Here is a 13,965-nt window from a genome sequence, read left to right as displayed (position 1 = left end):
CAGAGAAGTGGAGGCAAAATGTTTTTAAGAAAGAAATGATAGTTGTTCTTGTTGTTGTTGCTGTTTTTTCAAGGATATGAAAGTAAGAGTTTTTCAGAGAGAAATGACAAAAAAAGCTTTTCAAAGAGAAATGGAGATAAGAAAGTTTTAGAAGTAAAAGAAAACTATTTTCAAAGAAGCATCGGAATTTGTTTTTAAAAAAGAAATAGAAAGCAAGGCAAGAGAAAACAAAACAAAAAAAGACATAAAAAATCAAAAGAATCGATACTCAGATGTTTTAGACTTTCACAATGAAGAGATGCCTTGCTGAAAAGTCAATACATGTTAACCCTGTGACTCTGTAGTTAGTCTTGTAGAAAATGGTGCATTTTAGGTAATTGTTTCTTAAGACAAGCAAAATTATCATAAGTAACTTTTACGTGTTAAAGCATGCACCAGACTGAAATATTCGAATGCTTTGAAATGAGACAAAGTTTCCAAATTGTTTTGATTGTCTCACCTGTATAATGAAACACATCCATGTTTTACTTCCTGATGTGTTGACGTTATTTAAAAGTTTTGAAGATATAAACCATTATAAGACAAAAGAATATATTAGAATTGGTGAACACAATACACACTAGATTTTTATCTTAATGTAAATATACTTATGGACTTAGTTGTAAAATATATTCATTTTGTAGAAAAAACAACAACAAGTGTCTGTAAGATTAAGAGTGACTAATCTAAATTATGTACAATACTTTCAATTTACGTTCAAAGTGTACAAGTTAGTTAATAGGTATTGGACTAAAATGAAATGTAGGAGTTACCTTTCATGGCATAAACATTTTGAAATATGGCCTGATGAAAGAAAAGAAAAATAGAGACCCCAAAACGAGAATGTAGTATTTCAAGGAATACAACTGTTTCAATTTAGTAACTTAAGGATAACCCTATCCAAAACTTCATACTTGAATAAAATAAAAGACATTACTGTTTATTAAATCTTGAAACATAACCAAGAGAAGCAATCGTCCAAAATTCGATGCTCAGCCAAGGGACACAACTAAATAAGTACTAATACTTACCTCAGAAAAACAGCTATTTAAATCTTGATGTTTAAATCTTGATGTTTAAATCTTGATGCCGTTATCAACTAGTTAGTTCAAATGTATCTCTAGCATTAACTATAGACATTAAGTGAGCTTGCAATTCAATTGTGAGTCAGATCAAATAGAAGAAAGTCAATTTGAATGTAAGGACAAAGCAAGCAGAACCGAGTCATCTGCATGCAGAACAAAATTGGAATATATGTAAAGTGAAATATGCAATCCATAAAATTGAATTACATTATGTAAGAATGAAATAAAAATACAACATGTATTAACTTTAAATTTCTGCATTTTGTATTCTAATATACAGTTATACTTAAAGAAAGTGATTGAGAAGAAGATAGAGGTAGGAGAGAGAGGTAGGTAGTGTTAGAGAATCTGGTGCTGTTCTTTGAATGAAGGTCTTTGCGAGCGCCGAAGACCCTGTAATACGGCCATAGATTTTTATAAGACAAGAAGAAACAATTTGCAGAAAAACTTAGTACCCGAGTTAGTTAGTAGGATTTAAACTAGTACATGTAAAAATGTGAATAAAAATAAAATATATTGATCTTAAATACACGGAAATAAGAATTTTATTATGACGGAGTACTGCTTTACCCGAGGCATCCGCCAGTGACAACGGTGCCTGGTGATTAGAGATACCCAACCTGTGACCACATCTGTGTACCAAGGACTGGCCTGTTTAGCCACACAAGAAGTTGCAAAGTGAGGATCGTGAGATCTACACTGAGGCGAAAAAAATGTCACGGTAATAAAGATTATAAAGCAAAGAAGCGCAGTGTTACAGTGCAAGAAACAATTATTGAAAGAGAAATAAAGGATCACAAATTGTAATCTATTCTTTCGCTTTGTAATAGTTATGTATCAACATCTTTATGTTGTAAGTTAAGGTTTATTATTAACAATTAGTGTTTTTCCTTTTTTTTTAATTGAGCAAACCTTTCCTATATGATTTTTAATGCCAGAAGCGAATTAGAAAATTCATAGAAGAAAGAATTGTGTGTGTGTGTTTGCATTACAACAGATGTTTTCTGTTGTTATTTCTTTGCTTTGAAAAGAGACCAATTTTTATTTTAAAAAAAATAGGCCCCCAGAGAAATAACAGTTACTGAAGGTAACGATGTCAGGCAAGGTCACTAAAAATGAAGCCCCACCTTCTCTTCCAATCTGGTTGATCAATGGCTAACGTGTTGGCTCACACCTAGATCTAGGTATGTTACATATTTTTCTTTATTCTTTTTTTGTCATGTATAGAGTATAATCAGTGTGCTAGGGTTCTATCCCCCCCCCCTTTTTTTTTATATAAACGTGTGTGGGAAGAAGATCCTGCTAAGTGGTTTCTTTAATACCTTTATGCTCTCGTCATAGAGCAGTATTTTGCGCTATTTAGGGACTACAAATTGAACCTCAGTTGATAGGTAAGATAAGTAGTTTTTGACTCTTAACCACACATCCCACATAGTGTGTTTAGGTCATAGAGCAGTAGTGTGCGTTATTTAGGGATTGGCAATTGAACCCCATTAGATAAGTTAAGTTAAGTAGTTTTTGACTCTCAACCACACATCCCAGATAGTGTGTGTAGTTCATAGAGCAGTAGTGTGCGTTATTTAGAGATTAGAAATTGAACCCAAATAAATAGGTAAGTTAAGTAGTTTTAAATCTGAACCACAAATCCCACTTATTGTGTGTAGTTCATAGAGCAGTAGTGTGCGTTATTTAGAGATTAGAAATTGAACCCAAATAGATAGGTAAGTTAAGTAGCTTCCACTCTGAACCACACATCCCACATAGTGTGTGTAGTTCATAGAGCAGTAGTGTGCATTAGGTAGTGGAGTGCATACATCCATTACCACTTCCGGCAATGACAACCTTGCGGAACCAAATGGTTTGCGTCTCGAATAGCCTCTGACAACCAGTCCAACTCCTGGCCTTCACGTGTGGCTAAGATAGTGAGTCCGGCGGAACTGTTCTCACTAACAGGAGAAGGGGCAAAGGCGAGTAACTGGCGCCTTAACCAGTAAGCTTCGGGCAGGAGGGGCTCGTTAGCCAAGGCTAGCTACCCACATAGGAGAAGGAAAACTCTGAATTCAAACCTCTGTTGCCTTATAACTATACCCAATCATGGGAAAGGCTTCGGGAGTCAACCCTGACGAAAAATCAGGAGCTGGCGACCCTAAGGCAGTTTGCAGCACCCAGTGCTACACTCTGGCAGAACCTGCGACGCCGCTGACCCCAAACTGTATCGGCACTCCCGTTCCTTTGGATACATCAGCTGCGTGGAGAGGGGGGAACTGATGTGTGGGCGACATCGTTCCGACCTCAGCCAATGCCCAGGCATTCATCTCACCGAGATGATCCATAGTCGCTTCGCGATTGAAGGAAGCCATAGTAGTGTGCGTTATTTAGAGATTAGAAATTGAACCCAAATAGATAGGTAAGTTAAGTAGTTTTTGACTCTTAACCTCACGAGCCACATTGTTTGTGTAGGTCACAGAGAATTATTGTGCGTTTTTGATAGACACATTTTTTTAGCACAAATCTGCACCTTTTTATTAAAAAAAATTAAAGACTATTCATCTCAAAATTTCCATAGAATGATATATCACACGCATTTATAGATGGACATACGTTTTACGGACATTAATATCATTATGAAATGTTGCATTGAATAATAAGTGCAACGTCTAACAGTTATATTAATGTACGACTCCTTGCAATTAAAAATAAGGTTACAAAGAGAGTTTGGGTGGAAACACAAACTCAAACATTAGTTGGGAAGAGTAACGGTCGCTAATCTTTGTTCTGACCACATGATATCCTACTACTGTGACAAAGATGTCAACATCTTCATTAAACACAGTGAATAGGAAGCATTTTTAAGCGGCCCCCCGAAAGGCGAATAGACACTATTTGTTTTGTGTGGTCTGTCTTTCTGTTCGTTCATCCCGTTTAGATCTCGTAAACTACCAAAAAATATTGAAAATCGGACATCATCACTTTATAGACCTTTCAAAGTTCTGATGCAACGGCTACTTTTTTCTTTTCTAAAAGCGAAACGTGTAATTTTTAATTTGAACTATGCAAGTAGTTTGTTTTAAAAAATACACTATTTTTACAACTATTCACTATTTATAGCAACATCTAACTTTACAGTCACTTTCACCTATCCCTCGATCTGCTGGACCGTTGCGGCACCACACAAGATCTGTCAACCTTCTTTCTCCATTCTTCTCTGTCATTTGCCTTTGATAAAATTTCATTCTGATATTTTTTCCGAAAATATTAAAACCTGCCTTTTTACCTGCCTGGAAGGACTACTTCCGGGGCCGAGTTTGAGTTTGTGTTTCCACACAAATTGTTTTTGTAATCTTCTTCTAGTCAGTATTTTTTATATTTTACTTTTACTTTTTCATACAATTTTTTTTTCTGTTGTTTTTCAGAAAAAAAAAAAAGGAACATGAATTATCTGCTTGGGTTTACAGTGAATCGCCTGCTTGTGTTTACAGTGAATCTCCTGCTTGGGTTTACAGTGAATCGCCTGCTTGGGTTTACAGTGAATCGCCTGCTTGGGTTTACAATGAATCACCTACTTGGGTTTACAGTGAATTGCATGGCCAATTTTATTTGACTGTATAGACATTTATTTTAACAAAAGTGTCTCAATTTTCTTTCGCAATTTAAAAAAAAAACCTGTCTCTCATTTTCACATTTAAAGAGCCTGATATCTTTCCTTGAAAAGAAAGTAATATTCATTACATTCAATTTCATAATCACACGAAAATAAAATTTAACAAAAGCGACCATTGTATAAACGGCTTTTTTTTTTTCAAAAAGCCATACATTTTAACCAAATATTAAACAATGTCAAAACGAAGATCGCCATAGGGAGTAGTTCAAAGGATGGTCAGCTCATTCTCATTACATCAACGAATCCGAGAAATATTCCACAACTTTTAATATTTATGAGGTGCCATAGAGCTGTAATCTCCCCTTCCCAAAGTGTGGGCGTATAAGTTTGTTTAGTAATCGGTTGTTATAACTATTTTTGATATTAAATCCCCCAAGACTATTTTTCGTAATAATTAACACTTTGCTGAGACTGTTTATGGTCGTTAGAAAGAGTGTCCCTTTAGTTAAGCTTTTCATGTTTACATATACAGAAATACTTACAAATTAAAACAAATATAAAAAGAAAGTTGTGCAATCTGTTACAAAGTATGTGTCTCTCACTAAGTATTGTAATTAGGGTCACCACCTTTGATGGGCCGGCCACGTAGTCCGTATGCCAGAAAATAACCTTCTTAAACGAGTGAGAGATGTATAAAGAAAAGTCTCCCTGGGTTTCAACAAAAACGCAAGAATGACTACTTTATCAGCTCTCTTCCAACATATGTACCGGAAGCTCAAAATTGGAAATCAGTAAAATCTGCCCCCATGTGGAGTGTCACCAGAAAATACTGACCAAGTCCTTCAAAACTGCCTTCTTTACCAAGAGGCCCGAACAAGACACTGACTCCAAAACACAACAAATAAAAAGAAAACTATATGGAGAGCTGCCTCATTTGGAAACTACTGCGCAGTTCATCTCATGTAGTGGTCTAGTCATCTGAACGTTCCAACATAAAAATAAGAACGAGGAAGAAGAAGAAGATCGCTCCTCATGGCTAGAAGACACGAGGCAAGGAAAGTGACCAGTATGAAAGAACGCAGAGCCAACAAGAAGCTGAGAGAAGAAGCTGGCCAGGTAGTTTCGGCATAGGAATAATTGTTGCTAGTTTTATTGCACTTTCGCATTGGCTACAATGTAGATAGCTAGAGGGAATGACAATACACACGCAAGCACACACTAAAAGAGAAATTAATAAAGAGAGAAAAAGACACACATACACACAGAGAGGGAGCAAATGGTGGCGTGATAGGTGGGCGGGAAAAGTACAAAGAGAGAGAAGGGCGTATGGTGAAATAAAATCGTATGATCAGGTTATTTTGACATACGTTAGGCGGGGTGATTTCAATATTCCCTACCTCACAAAACAGGTTTAAATGGTTTAGGAACAACTTCGAAGGCCCGGTGCGGTGTATTTAGAAATGGGCTATACTTTATTCTCCAAAAATGAATTCAGTTATATTGTGTCTGAGTATAATTACAGAAACACAAGATATTTAGGCTTAGTTACTTATACACAGGAATAAACAAGATTACAAAGAGAGTTTGTGTTACACAAACTCAGAGGCGGCCCCCGTCGAAGTCGGATCCCTGTCGGATATCTGCATATTCGCAAATAATATTCAAGAGGTGATTTAATTTTGATGTAAAATGCTTTACACGTTTCGGATGTTCCTTCAGAGTTGAAGATAATTACTTCCTAGTCCAAACCTCCCGCAGGACGACGGGGGATGGGAGCGGGCAGGGTTTGAACCCTGGGCCATCCATAAATCTGAACGACAGTCCAGCGCGCAAACCGCACGACCAGGCAGCCATCCGATGGTCAAAAGTAATAATGTTTCAAAGATTCATTTGCCGTAAATTTAAATTTAAATTTAATAAAAAAAATAGTAGATTAGTTTTAGTATATTAAAACATTACAATATTGATCAAAACGTTTGGAAATGAAAATCTACACTTTTTTTTACACTTTAAGTTTAGAAATTGAAATTCTACATCTTAATCTAGTCTATTTTAGTCTAAACTAGATCTAGAAATTCTAGATCTAGACTCTAAAATAATTTTAATTAGAATATAAATCCAGATCTAGATATACTGTAATAAAAATCTAGATCTAGTTTAAAAAATCTAGATTAGATCTAAATCAAGATATCATTCCTTTTTTAAACCCGAGTCACATAACGAGGCTTAATAAACATTACTATACCGAGTTCTTTTTTCATTTCATTTGAAGAATTAATTCCATATAACGTCAGAGGGAAAAAAAAACACTACGTCACACGGCCTAGCTAGACTAAAAATCGCCTTCATCTATAAGAGCCTTTTATCGAGTGTTCATAGACTTTGGTGCACCGAGTGCGTTCTTTAAGCATTTCATTTAAAGAATTCATTCCATATGACGTCAAAGGAAAAAAACCCACTACGTCACACGGCCTAGCTAGAATAAAAATCGCCTTCATCATTACGAGCCTTTTATTGAGTGTTCATAGACATTGGTGCACCGAGTGCGTTCTTTTAGCATTTCATTTAAAGAATTCATTCCATATGACGTCAAAGGAAAAAAAAAACACTACGTCACAAGGCCTAGCTAGACTAAAAATCACCTTTATCAACACGAGCCATTTCTCGAGTGTTCATAGACATTGGTGCACCGAGTGCGTTCTTTTAGCATTTCATTTAAAGAATTCATTCCATGTGACGTCAAAGGAAAAAAAAACACTACGTCACACGGCTTAGTTAGACTAAAATATGTTTTCATTAATACAAGCAATTTTTTCGAGGGTTAATAGACATTGGTGCACCGAGTGCGTTCTTTTAACATTACATTTAAAGAGTCCATTCATATGACGTCAAAGAAAAAAAATTCCATTACCTCACAATAGGCTAGTACCGGTACCATAAAAAAAATGTCTTTATTTACACGAGATATTTAACGAGGGTTCATAGACATTGGTGCACTGAGTTCTAATAGATATTATTTAAAAAGGATCAAAGCCACATTGTTTTTGCGTTTTGTCTGTCAGTCGGTCTGTCCGTTATCTTGATATAAAATAAACAACTAAAAGTTATTAAAAATTGATTAACCTTTATTTTACGTTTCAAAACATCGCAATAATTTTTAGGTATGAACACAATTGACAAGTTTATATAATAGATTGTTCCGGATGTTTGTATAAATAGTAAAAGAAAAAGAGAATTTCAGATAAATGTAATACCGTTAATTAAATTTTTTGGATGGTCTCGTATAAAAATTAGATGTACTACAGCCACGTGGAGAGATTTTCATACCTTACTTTGGTGTTTGGATTCTGTTTTCCTTAAAAATCGGAACATAATATTAACGATAATTAGATTTTTTAATGTTTTAGGTAGAAAGTTAAATGTACTGTAAGAGAGTAGTGAGTTAAAATATTTTTCATAAAAATCCGTAAAAACATTATTTCGTAAATGAGAAGATTATTTGTTTATTAATTAGAAGAGGGAGTTCAAACAATTATTTGGCGTTAGTAGATTTTTAAATAAATTCGGAAATTTCTGGGGACGATTTGTAAGAAACAAAATCCGGAACTTTCTTTATCGATTACAAAACTTCTATGTTATGTTTTACAAGAAAATTAAATGTCTAAAAAGTAATTTTCAGTAATCAATTCTAGTAAATTACTTTTTTTAAAAGCCTTATGCGATTTTAAACAATCATTAGGGATAATTCATGTTTTATAAAACAATATCCGGAACATTTTTACACTTAATGAAATATAAGTCAGTATAGAGATTATGATTTAGCATTAGTATGCTATTTACATAAAAAACGGAACAACATATTATTGATACTGTGTTTTTGCAACGTTTAAATTGAATGTAATATAAGTTAGAAGAGCAAACAAACATTTGTTGGCGTTGATTAGTTTTGCACAAAAAAAATCCGGAACAATCAATTTTAGATACTTAAAACTATTGAGATGTTATGGGAGGAACATTAAAGGGTAAATCAGATTTTCAATAGCTTTTAGAGTTCTAGTTTTTTAAATCTAATCGTGACGGACAGACCGACCAACAGACAAAACGCACAAAAATGAGCTTCTTTTATTCGGATGGGGGCACTAAACAAAAAATAAATAAAATCTGATTTTTAAAAAAAGTTTAAGGAATTGGTTTAGCACCTGATCATGTTGCGACGTTACGCTACTGCACGAAAATCGCTGCATAAAAAGTCCATTTAAAAAAATGTGCGTGATATTTACATACAAAGTGCATTATTAGCCTTTAAAAACAAACAGAAATATTTTCTTTTAATTTTAGCAGCTAGTTGACCAGAAAAAACACCTTTAACTATTATTTGTATTTGTTGTAAACATTTCCTGTACATTTTAAAAATATATTTGACTTAGTGATACTGAAAATACACAAAAATTGTCCATCTTTGTTAGCATATTGTAACATTGCCTCCCTTACATTTACGTAATTGTTTTAGAATTGGTGTATTTTTATGAAAAAATCGCTTGCATAATTAATTTTATAAATTAAACGGTTTGCTTTTAGAAAACCAAAAGTAGCCGTTGCACCTAAACTTTTCAAGCCGGATTTAATGATGAAATAATATTTTTCATATCTCTTCTAGTTTTCGAGATCTGAGTGTGACAGACGGACAGACGGACAGACGGACAGACGGACAGACGGACAGACGGACATTTTGCACAAACCTAATAGCGGCTTTTTCCCCTTACGGGGGCCGCTAAAAATGTTGGTCAATAAGGTTATAACTATTTTCTTTTTCATTTCTTTTATCCACTAAATCTAAAGCGTTTACGTGGATAAAATAAAATACATAAAAAGTCGATAAGGGAAGAGGCTCTGCAAACTTTTAAATAGAACTGTACAGCATTGCCAACTGTAGAGTACAATATATTGGATGGTATCTGTTATGAACAGCTTTGAACGCTTGGGTTTAGTTGCTTTTGTCTTTGCATGACATTGCAATTGGCTGAACTAGAAATGTAAAAAAGATTAAAGTAAAATTCCCCTTTCAGACCTTGTGGTCTAGGGCAGATGATGTAAATCTCATCTTTTTCTGTGGCCCATGGTTAACGAGAATGTCAGGTGACCAGCACAACGTCCAACCGCCTTTACTTTTCCCAAAGTAATGCCAGGCACCCATTAGAGCTGTGTTGACTCAGAGGCGTCCAAAGATCACGAATTTAAAAATTCCCGCACCTGGATTTGAACCCGGGAACACCAAGCGCATTACCACTCACCATCACACCTCCAGAAATGTAGAAGGATTTAGTTAAATTTTTCTCATTTCATTTTTTTTTACAAATCTCTCATCAGACTTCTCAATGAAGCAATAAAAGTAAAACAAGTTATGTTTCTCACATACCTAATGAAGTTGCAATAGAGTCAGCAGGGGCGCATCAGTAGCCCTTTCTCTCTGGTGGGGTGAAATTATGTATACACTTATTTATTTAAGTGGCTTTTAAAGAATTAAAATATTTGTTTTGAATTCTAAAGTCCAATGTGTTCAAACAGAATTTCTGAAACAATTCATATCTCCCTTGGATACGATATGCGTAAAGAGGGGTGGAATAATGTGTGAATGACATCATTCCGATCACAGCTAATGCTCAGGCATTCATGTCTGTTCCATTAGATGCTCCTGTCTTCAAAGGGCAAAGCTCATTGAATAAACAAGCGACATGTGCAAGAGGTTCGTAGACAATTTATCAGCGAATATCTGGTATCTTGTAGAGTACTTCTATTAAATTCATTAAGATGATTTAGATCAATTGAAAACGTATCAGGCCAATAGTGTGGCTTCGTAGAGAAGTTAAATGGCAAAATTTGATGGAAATATCCTTTCACGATTAAAAAGTAATTCTAACTCAAGAGAAATGGCTGTACTGGTTGTTATTGAGAAATAGTGAATTAATCACCCATAACCGCCAGAAAGCTGATCAACATCAGGTGAATATTGTGCTATTTTATAAAAAGTACATTTTTTATGTAATTTCTTGAGATGTCTGCAAGCGAGACATGAGAACCATGGGCATCGAAAAAAGTATGTGGGAGGAGATAGCCCAAGACCGGACAGCATGAAGGCAGACTGTAGGTGCTGGTACAAACTTCGCCGAGTGCAAAAGAAAAGAAGCTGCGTCAGTCAAGAGAAAGAAAAAGAAAGCTGCCCTGTCAGCTAGCCCTTAAACAGATGCTTATGCATGCACGAATAGTGACAAACTCTGCCGCTCCAGAATATATATATAATAGATATTTAAATTATATTTTTTGTATAGTACTTTGCAGAACCAAAGGCTTCTTCTTATGGACAAAATATAAGATTCTCAAAATTCTGTTGAAGAACAACACTTATATTACACATTGTGTGTTTCGAATGAAGATTAAAAAAAAAAACATTATCGACTTCCTTCTGTAAAGTTTAAAGTCGATCGAATCTATTAATTCAACCCTTATCAATTTAAATGACAGCAAAAGATATCTTCTTGTACTTTTTTTTTCTAAAGCATATCTTTATAATACTCTTACCTATTCATTGCGGTTTAGGTTCATCCCTTTTTGTTTTGTATTTGATGGTATAATCCAAGATGGTAAAATAGTAAACACATGTACCTTCGAATGACATTCATTCAGGAGAGACACATTTTTTCTACAACATGACTTAGTATTAAATAGAGTCGCTATTCAATGAATTCAACTACTAGTAAAAGTTTGCGAACAATGACATTGAAATATAATAAACTAGTAGTTCGTCTTAGGATCAGAACATCTAGAAGGAAGTTGAATAAAAAGGAAATGAATCAAGTAGAGATCCTTCAAATTGAACAACTTTAAATACATCAACGATTTAATCAAATGCAACGATAAGGAAGATTACTTTCAAAGTGTTTGATCAATATTTCAAATTTAAAAAAAAATTAAATTAACTATTAATTGTTTTTATACGACAACTAATACCCGTGATGGTTAACAGAAGGGCTTTCATAACTCACCTGCCGATTAAGATTAAATATATAATCTATCTGGACGTGGCAATATATGTTGGTCGTAGGCACGGGAAATACTTTTGAAGTACTGAGTACCCCAAGGATCAGTTCTAGGCCCAGTACTGTTCACTATGTATACATATCCACTCAGCGGTGTCATAGGGCCAACCGGCATCTTATACCATTTCTTTGCTGATGACTCACAGTTATACGATTCATCAGTACCCTCAGAGGTGTCGCATCTGGCAGAGAAAATCAGTGGTACCGTTGCAAGGGTGAGCGATTGGATGGTTGAAAATAAACTCAGGATGAACGAAGACAAGACAGAAATAATTAAGATTGGCACTAGGAACAATGTCTCAAAAGTTGAAAGCACAGATTCTCTCTTTATCACGAACTGCCATGTTCCTTTTGTCCATGTAGTGCGGAATCTTGGAGTTTTCTTCGACTTAACACTATCTTTCGACCCACACATAAGTCAGCTCTGCAAAGGTCTTTATCTGCAGCTGCGCAGATTAGGCCAGATCCGACCATATTTAACAACGGAGTCAACAAAAACGCTAGCTGTGGCATTCATACTATCCCGCCTTGACTACTGCAACGCCGTGCTAGCAGGTATACCTGATGACAAAATAGCCAAGCTGTAACGTATACAGAACAACGCTGCTCGAATAGTCCTTAAAAAAACTAGACAAGATTCTGCTACTACGCTCTTGCGCACGTTCCATTGCCTTCCCGTGAAAGCGAGAATTGATTACAAGGTCGCCACACTTTGTCATCAGTGTATATATAACAATGAGATGCCCTTGTACCTTAGCGAACTGATTACTCCATATGTCCCCCAGAGAGCCCTGCGCTCAATGGACTCAACGCTTTTAGTAGTGCCACGTTGCTCCCTAAAAAGCTACGGTTTGCGGGCTTTTTCAGTTCACGGAACAAAAGTTTGGAACTCACTCCCCATTGATCTCAGACAGACAACATGCTACACCACTTTTAAGAAGAACATTAAGACCTATCTGTTTAAAACTTTTTTAGATTAACTGTCATTTTAACTGTCGTGTTTGTGTTTGTAATGTTATTACAGCGCTTGAGCCTACATTTTGTTTGTTAACAGCGCTTTATAAATAAATTATTATTAATGTGTGTTGTGTAGTCATTCAGTGTATTCAAGCCATTCTAAGTGGACATGGTTTTCGACCCTGTTATCTTTATGTTCATAACAATTTAATACACTGAATCCAAAACTGTGAAGTTGTAAGAATTTCAAAATGGATAGGATATTTCGGCCAGAGAAGTTTGACATCGAGCCCACAGCACCTCAAGCAGCAGAGCATTGGCAGCACTGGTATGAAACTTTTAAAAATTGTGTATCAGTAGTATCGTAGATAATCTTGATACTAAGAAACTACTGATAAACTATGTCTCTCCTGCAGTACACCAAATGATACTTGATAAAGACATTCAATGAAGCAATCCAGACTCTAAACAGCATCTACATACAACCAAAGAATGAGGTGCTTGCTAGGCACAGGTTAGCTACTTGCAAACAGCTACAGCGATTTCTTGATAGTGCTCAAAAGTATGGAATCACTTTTAATGAAACAAAAAGTGAAATTAGCACTACTAAAGTGAGACTGTTTGGATACGTGATTTCCAAAGGACAACTTAAGCCGGATCCTGAGAGATTTCGCGCTCTAAGGTAATTACCCGTACGAGTGAACATGCGTGAACAGAAACGAGTAGTGGGTCTTCTGGTTTACTACTCACAGTGGATACCTAACTTTTCAACAAAAATAAGCCTGCTAACAAGAAATCAACAATTTCCTGTCTCCGAAGAAGTCAAAAGAACATTTGAAAGTTTGAAAAATGAGCTTGAAAAAGCCGCTGTATATACTATTGATCCGAATCGCCCTTTAACCGTTGAGACGGATGCTTCTGATGTAGCCATTGCAGCTACCCTCAACCAAGATGGCCGGTCCGTTGCTTTCTTCTCTCGCTCATTATTGTGCAGACACATATTCTTATGATGTTTATGTGTGAAAGACATGACAGTTGATTCAAGAATACTTCCTAAAATTGTACATAAATAATTATTTAACTAGCTCATTAGGAAGTAGTCCTTTACTATGAGTAATTACCGAATAAGCAACAACAAAAAATGGCTTTAATTGCAGAAGAATCAATGAAAAGAAAAAGGGAAACCATT

Source organism: Biomphalaria glabrata, chromosome 8 (assembly GCF_947242115.1).
Source record: "Biomphalaria glabrata chromosome 8, xgBioGlab47.1, whole genome shotgun sequence".
Classification (NCBI taxonomy): Eukaryota; Metazoa; Mollusca; class Gastropoda; family Planorbidae; genus Biomphalaria; species Biomphalaria glabrata.
Note: the sequence above shows the minus strand (reverse complement) of the source record.